Genomic DNA, 7374 nt, shown 5'->3' with positions numbered 1-7374 from the left:
AAGGTGATGACCCTGCTCACGCCCCCTGACAACCAGAGTCAAGGCCACAGCCCCAAGCCCTGGCTTCAGTTTGATTGTCTGGGATTCTCCTCCAAGGATGGGAGCTTTGATGAAGCTGAAAGGAGCACCTTCCCCCCTCCAGAAGCAGAGGTGTCCCCAGGCCCTTGTCCTAAACACGCCCTGAATCACGTAGATCCTGACTCTGCCACCACCCCCTCTGGGCTTGGGAGGGCCCATGAAGAGCTTAAAATGACCTCAGGGTCCCAGGGTGGCAGGGGTAGTCCTGGCGCACTCGGGGGCACATCTGTGCTAGTTCCCTTCCCTTGAGCCTCCTAAGGCTGATCTGGAGACCTAGCCTTGGGAAACCTCCCATTTATTCATTCCCCCATTCCGCAAACCTCTGCGCATAGCCAATCCATGCCTGGCTCTGTGCTGGAAAGAAGGAGGCAGCAGAGAGGTTAAGACCCTAACTCTGCCACTTAAGTGCATATAACCTTGGGCAGGTCACTTCACCGGTCTGCGTTTCCACTTATCTATAAAATGGGGATGAATGTGGCCCCTGCCTCCAGGGTTGTCGGGAGAACTGGGAATCATGCAGGGAAAGTCTTAGCACAGTGCCTGGCACGCAGTAAGAGCTCAGTGGTGGCAGCTGCTTGGATATCATCAGGGGAGTTTTCAAAGGCTGGTGGGGGAGGGGACTGCTAACCAACTAATTGTCAAACAATGGGATCACTGCTAGTCCCAGGCCAGACAAGGTGATGGGGGCACACAGAGGAAGGAGCAACTAGCCCGAGTCAGGGAAGGCTGCCCAGAGGAGGTGCCATTTGAAGGCTAAGTAGGGTTTCACCATGAGGATAAAAGAGGAAGGGCATTTCTGGCAGAGAGAACAGCAGTTACTGAGGCTCAGAGGCTCTTGGAGGCACAAGGAGATGCTCACTGAAAATCTGGTTGTGTCTGGGGAAGTTTGGGGACACAGAGCTGGAAAGGGGTTGGGAGGTGCTGGTGAATGGCCTTGTTGGTGTGTCTGGGGAATTGGGACCCTCTCCTGGGACAACAGCGGGCAGGAGAGAGACTAGATCCAATTGGTCTTTGAGAAGAATGACCCAGGTGGCAGCAGGGTCTGGGAGGATGGCACCGGGGCAGGACAGGAGGCAAAGTCTGAGGGGGCTGCTCCCAAGGTGAGACCAAGGGAATGACCGAAGGGAGGGGAGGCACTAGGGGACGGAGGAGCAGTGTTCACACTCTAAGGCCCCCAAGACCAGTTTCGGGAAGAAGGGGCTGAGACAGGGCAAGGGGGTGGGGTGACCATGACCTCTGTCCGCCAGGACCAGAGTTGAGGCTGGGAGTTGGGAGGGGGCCGCCAGCACACTGAGTCATTCACTGGCTTATTGGATTTCTGAGAAATTGCTCTCCTCCCCCACAGCCCGGCAGCCAAGGCCCCTGCATTAAAGCTGCACAGTCCATCAGCCTAGGCGACAGAGCCCAGGTCCTGAGCAGGAATGGGCCCTCACAGAGGGCAGAGATAATGACCCCGGGCATTGTCAGGGTCGGCCCTGGAAGGGATCAGTGCTCAGAGCTGATCCCGCAGGGAGGAGGGAAGCGGAGGTGGTTAGGGGCTTGGACCCTGGAGCTAGCCAGCCAGCTTCAAGTCCTAGCTTGGCCTTTCATGGCTGTGTGACCTGGGGCCACTTCCTTAACCTCTCTGTGCCTCAAATGGCGACCATCATAGGGCTTACCTGAGACAGAGGGTTGTGCTGGGGGTTCTTAAATAAAACCTGTCATGTGCTGGGCGCGCCACAGTCTTGGCAAGGGTTGGGTGGTCCTTCAGAGCTGATAGCGTCACTGACCCTGTCTCAGCCCTCAGCTTTCCAAGGCTCCCCAAGGCAGAATCCATGCTTGGCCGTTCAGTGTGCCCGTTCCCCTCACCAGCCTGCCCCTGCTCCTACCATCCCGAACCTCCTAGCAATGCTTCCTACAACCTGTGATGGCTCACACCTCCACACCTTTGCCCAAGCCAGACCTCCTGCCAGGACTCCCTCACCTAGTCCCCCTGCCTCTCATTAGCTCCTTGTTGTTTCTCCAGTGGGCCTCAGCCAAGAAACCTGTCCTCCGGGGATGCCTGGGGGGCGCAGTCGGTTAAGCGTCTGACCCTTGGTTTCAGTTCAGGTTGTGGTCTCGGGGTCGTGGGATCAGGGTCAGGGGCGGGGGGAGTCGTGGGATCAGTGAGGTATTGGGCTCTGGACTCTGAGCCCCATGGGCAGTCTGCTTGGAATTCTCTCTCTCCCTCTCCCTCTGCCCCTCTGCACACGCTCTCTCTCTGTCTCTCTCAAATAAATAAATCTTTAAAAAAAAAAAAGACATCCTGTCCTCTGATTTGGGGTGCCCTTCCTGCCCCTCCATCCCCGACCATCCGGAGTAGTCGCCTCCTCTAACCGCCCTCTCAGAGCACTGGGCTAACACGTGCCATTTATGGTTTCCGTGCGCGCTCCCTTACAAGATCGCCGACCCCTGAGGGTGGGAACTCTGCCCAAGTTCCAGGGCACAACACATCTGGCAGTGGGCAACTGAGTGAGCAGGTGAGCACTAACAAGCCCCAACAGAGGCCACCGGTTAGTGAGCACGTCTGCACCAGGCACCCCATCCAGTGCTCACACCTGCCTGGTGGTGCCCTCATGCCCACCTTACGGATGAGGAGGTCTAGGTGCAACACCGAGTGACCATTCAAGGCCACCCAGGCAAGAAGGGGCAGAGCACAGATGAGAATTCGGGCCCCACCTGCCCTCTGCCAAGTTCCTAACCACTGCCCTGCGCTGCCCTACTCCAGAGGTGACCTCAGGCTCTCCCACACCTCCCCAGACCCGCCCACCCCTACAGCAGACAGAACACGCTGCCGGGCACTGCATCCTTGGCTGGGAGAAGCCACGCAGACCCAGAGAGACTTCACCTCCAGCCCTGGCTGCCCGTTTCCTGGCTGTGGGGGAGCTGGATGGCAGGTTGTGCGGTGAGTGAGAGGAAAGTCCTGCTCACCTGCTCACCTGGGGCACTGCGGGGATCAAATAGGACCCGCACAGCAGCTGACTCCACATTTGGCTCCCCAAGTGGGACCTGAAGTTTAAAGTATTTTTATTTATTTATTTATTTTTAAAGATTTTATTTATTTATTTATTCATGAGAGACAGAGAGAGAGAGAGATGCAGAGGCAGAGAGAAGCAGGCTCCCTGCTGAGCAGGGAGCCTGATGCGCGACTTGATCCCAGGACCCTGGGATCATGACCTGAGCCGAAGGCAGACGCTTAACCATCTGAGCCACCCAGGCGCCCTTTATTTATTTATTTTTGAGAGAGAGAGAACGAACGGGGGGAGGGGCAGAGAGAGAAGCAGGCACCCTGATGATCAGGGAGCCCAATATTGGACTAGATTCCAGGATCCTGGGATCATGACCTGAGCCCAAGGCAGACGCTTAACCGACTGAGCCACCCAGGAGCGTGGGACCTGATGTTTAAATGAGAATCTGCATAATCATCATCTAGATGGACATCCCCCCCTTTTACAGGTGAGGAAGCTGAGGCTCCAAAAGCCGAAATGCCCTGCCCAGGTTCCCGTGTGTAGGAAATGACAGAGCAGGGGCCCCAGTTATTATTTCCAGCACAGAACCGAGTACCTTCCCCCAGATCACCCCCCAAATAGCTCTTATCCTTAAGATAGCCTGAATGCGGGCGCCTGGGTGGCTCAGTCGGTTAAGCGACTGCCTTCGGCTCAGGTCATGATCCTGGAGTCGCGGGATCGAGTCCCGCATCGGGCTCCCTGCTCAGCAGGGGGTCTGCCTCTCCCTCTGCCCTCTTCCCTCTCGTGCTCTCTCTCATTCTCTCTCTCTCAAATAAATAAATAAAATCTTTAAAAAAAAAAAAAAAGATAGCCTGAATGCATCAAGGTGCCACTCCAAGTGACAACAGCCAGCACTCACTGAGCACTCACTATGAGCATGTTCTGAGCTGTACTTGTACGGACTCTAATGTAGGCTCTATGATTATCCCCAGGGGGAAACTGAGGCACCGGTCGTTTAGGCGCCCTCCCCAAGGTCGCCCTGCTAGTAAGAGGCAGGGCCGGGATTAGAACCCAGACTCAGGGCAGGCGGGGAGTGAGGTCGGGCCCCAAATCCTACCCGGTCTGGGTCCCGGAGACCCGCAATCCAAGCCTGGGCCCCTCCCCCTTCCCCGCGAGCCCGTTGATCCCGTCGATCCAGGGACTCGGCGGTGGGCGGGGCAGGGGCGCACCTCCCACCCCGCTCCCACCTTGGGGGCCGCCCCCGCCCAGGTGAAGCTGTCGTCTGACCTGTCCCTAGGGCTCCCCGGGGAGCGCGATTCATTAGTGCCTCGGCCACTGGCACGCGGGGCTGGGGACCCGGAGCCCTGGCCTCCCCGCCGGCCTCGCGGCCGTCCTGGCTCCCGCGCTCAGATGTCACCTCCCCATGACGCGTCCCCACCGTTCCTCCCGCGCGGCTGGTGCGCGGCGGCTGGGCGCCAAGCCCTGTCCTCGCGGCCGGGTGCACGGGCCACCAGCACGGCGCGGACGCCCTTCGGTAATGAGATTAATGATGATGGCTCACGTTTGTGCCACACTTCCCCCAGCGCTGCGAGCATGCTTTACCCGCATTAACTGGTGCAGTCCCCCCACAGCCCCCACAGGACCATCAGCTACTATCAGCTCCACTCGATAGGCGAGGAAACTGAGGCACTATTAAATGGCCGGCATCCATTTTCGGAAATTTCCTCCACGCTGAAGAAGGACAGTGGCTGTCATTTTAAACCTCACCACCCTGCCTGAGTATCAAAGAAAGTCAATGAGCTACCCTATTTTTTGCCTATTAAATCGGCGAGGTAGAGACGACCAGGATATTGCCACCTGATCTTCTGCGGTAAAAGTGGGCTGAGAACCTGGAGCTAAACTTGATACCAAAGCCCCATTCTTGCCACCCTGGGCCGAGGCCTGTGCAGGGAACCATGGGAGCACAAGCAGAGGCATCAGGAGGTGCCCCCTAGACTGAGTGGTATCTGGACTGGGTCTTGAAGGATGAGTAGGAGTTCACAAAAGGAAAGGGAGAGAGGCAACAACCGGTGCAAAGGTCAGAATCCTGAGGACCCATTCCTGATTCTCCCTCTTAATTGCTGGGTGACTTTGTCAGTCTGTTCACCTCTCCCAATCTCAGTTTCTTCATTTGCAAAATGGGAGTGATAGTCCTGAAGTTGTCAGGACTGAGTGAGATCCTGGAAGTGTGTTTCATCAACTGTCCCCAAGGGGGTGGTGAGAGGATACCGTGCTGCCTGGAGGCCTTATCAGCTCTTCCTGGAAATGACTCTTTTCTGCTCATAAAAAAAAAAAAAAAAAAAAGCAGACAAATGATAGCCTTCTTCTATCAATGAGCAAACTAAGGCCCAGCGAGGTTAAAGAACCGACCCAAGGTCACACAGCTGTAACTGGCAGCCTCAGGATCTGAACCAAGATTCACCTGACCAGAAAGACTGCCCCTGTCTCACTGCATCCGCTCCGAGGGCTGCCCCACATCAGATGGGTTGACCTTCACCATAACCTTTGTCTCAACATTGCACATGAAGTTTTACATTCTTGTAAATAACATTCAGTTGAACATCTGTGCACAAACCTTTGCCGTACTTTACATTACTTCCCAAACTGATCCTCAAAGAAGATTATTGGCTCTAAAGGTACGAACATTATTCTGGCTTTTGATAAATATTTTCAAGTTGCTTTCAAAGGGTTGCCATTTTGCTGTCCCACTTGCAACATACAAGACATGTGTTTGCTGGATCCCTACCAGTTTTTTTGTAAGATTTTATTTTATTTATTTGAGAGAGAGAGAGCACTGAGGGAGAGGGAGAGGGAGAAGCAGACTCCCCACTGAGCAGAGAGCCCAATGCTGGGTTCAGTCCCAGGACCCTGAGATCATGACTTGAGCTGAAGGCAGATGCTTAACCGATTGAGCCACCCAGGTGCCCCCAGTTGTTGTTGTTTTTTTTTAATCTCCCAAATGTCCAAGATTAAAAATGGTATCACCTCATTGTGTTGGCATTGACTAGTACCAATGAAGGGCTGGAAATTTAACAGGACACTATCAGAAGTCACAGGCCCTTGGGAGGGACTGGAGTCAGGTGGGTAGGCAGGCACCTAGAACAGAAAATATTCATTTCTGGTTAAATGATTGAGGAAAGGAATGCTTGGCCAGGGCAGGCAGAGGTTTCTGGAGCCCGGGGACAGACTTTGGCTATTGTTCTTTCTTCTTTCTGGAACATTCTTTCCTGACTCCTCAGCAGCTGACCCCTCATTCTTCAGCTCTCAGCTCCAGCATCAGCTCCTCAGAGAGATCCCCCCTGCGCCCCGCCATTATAGGTGTCACCCTCCCAGGGTCTCTCTGATTTATTTCCTTCACAGCCCTCAGCATACCTGAAGTGCTTATTCATTTATTTCCGGGACTTTTATCTGCTTCTGCCTCTAGAATGTGAGCCCCTTGGAAATGGGGCTCTTGCTTCTTCATCTGGTGCCTGTATCCCATGCCTAGAACAATGCTTTTAATGGATTAATCGCTTCCACTTGTGGGTCATCTTGCCACCCAGCAGGGCTGTTCCTGTCGGCCTCCCAGTGCACAGAAGCCCAGAGGTCCCTTTTCTTGCATCCCCTCCCCATGCCCCCAACATCACTTACACACTTCACTGTGTGCCTGCAGACTTTCCCGAAGTCTCTACACACCACATTGCTCAGCATCTCTCCCCCTGTGACTCTGCTCCCCAGGTGTCAGGGCTCCCGTTCCTGAGGACTCCCTCACTATGTTAGAGCAAGTCCTCTCTGACCTCTGGAGACCGTCTAGCATCCCTGCTCCCAGAAGGGCCATCCACTCCAGGTCCCTCATGCAGAACAGGCCGAGGCATCCCAGGGTCCATTGTCCCCTTCTCCCACTTGGGCTCCGCACAGTGAAGGACGTGGTCTAGAATCTTCTCTCTCCGGGATATGGCTACACCACCACAGTCCCATGCCCTACCTTAGAGCCACTGTGAGTTTTAGTAATTTTTTTCTCTCCGTCCTCAAACCAGATCTGTCGACAATAACCATCACACAACAGTAGTTCTCCCTCGGAGCCTCCCAGGAGCGTGAGCTGCCTCTCTGATTTGGAAATGGCGGCGGCCATCTTCCTTCTTGCCGGTTTCCCTGTGGGCAAGGCCCCAGTGACCCAGTGGAACGCCAGAGCCACCGCGGAGACCCTGCTGCCAGCTGCACCGAGATCACCGGCCGGTACTTCTGGGCTGAGCCCGCGGTGGGATGGCGGCCTCCGAGGCCCCAGGGAGAGAGGGATTCTGTTGGGTTCAGA

The sequence above is a fragment of the Mirounga leonina genome, unplaced genomic scaffold, assembly GCF_011800145.1.
Source record: "Mirounga leonina isolate KUSES-001 unplaced genomic scaffold, KU_Mleo_1.0 Mir_173, whole genome shotgun sequence".
Lineage (NCBI taxonomy): Eukaryota > Metazoa > Chordata > Mammalia > Carnivora > Phocidae > Mirounga > Mirounga leonina.
This window is presented reverse-complemented; position numbering follows the sequence as displayed.